A 574-nucleotide genomic window follows, 5' to 3' on the forward strand; every position below is an offset into this window, starting at 1 on the left:
CAAAGGTGAGGATCAGATGTTTAGTTGGAATATCCTGGTTGTCCCGCTTGATCTTTATTCTTTGCACTTGGATCACGTTGTGTTCTTTCCAGCCCTCCAGGAGCTCTTCCTCACTTAGGCTTAAGAGATCTTCATCAGAGATAACTCCTTTACTTGTGTTCATTGATCGATGCGGGCTAACAGTGATTGGCACATTACGGAATGCTACCAGATTTGAAAGTTTGCCGTGCTGTTGAGTGTCGCGAACCTCCAGAAGAAGGTCACCACTGCTCAATTTCGTCACTTTGTAGCCAGCACCTAGTGTGTCGGTGAGACATTTGGCCACAGTGAAGGGTGAAATGGTTCTTACTGTCTTTTCAGGGTCTTGACTGTGTATCACATGGAAGCGGGGGAACGTTTCTTTGCGCTGGCTGAATAGTTGAAAAGTTTCTTCGGTGCGTCCCTTTAAAAAGAGGGCGATCATGAAGTGGGGGGAATGACATCTTAGCCATAAAGGACTGATTCGATTTCGGCAGCTAGGCCAGCCGCCCACCACCGAGCCCAACATGGGGACGCTGCGAGACCCGAAGGAAAC

This window comes from Dermacentor silvarum, chromosome 1 (assembly GCF_013339745.2).
Source record: "Dermacentor silvarum isolate Dsil-2018 chromosome 1, BIME_Dsil_1.4, whole genome shotgun sequence".
NCBI classification, from domain to species: domain Eukaryota; kingdom Metazoa; phylum Arthropoda; class Arachnida; order Ixodida; family Ixodidae; genus Dermacentor; species Dermacentor silvarum.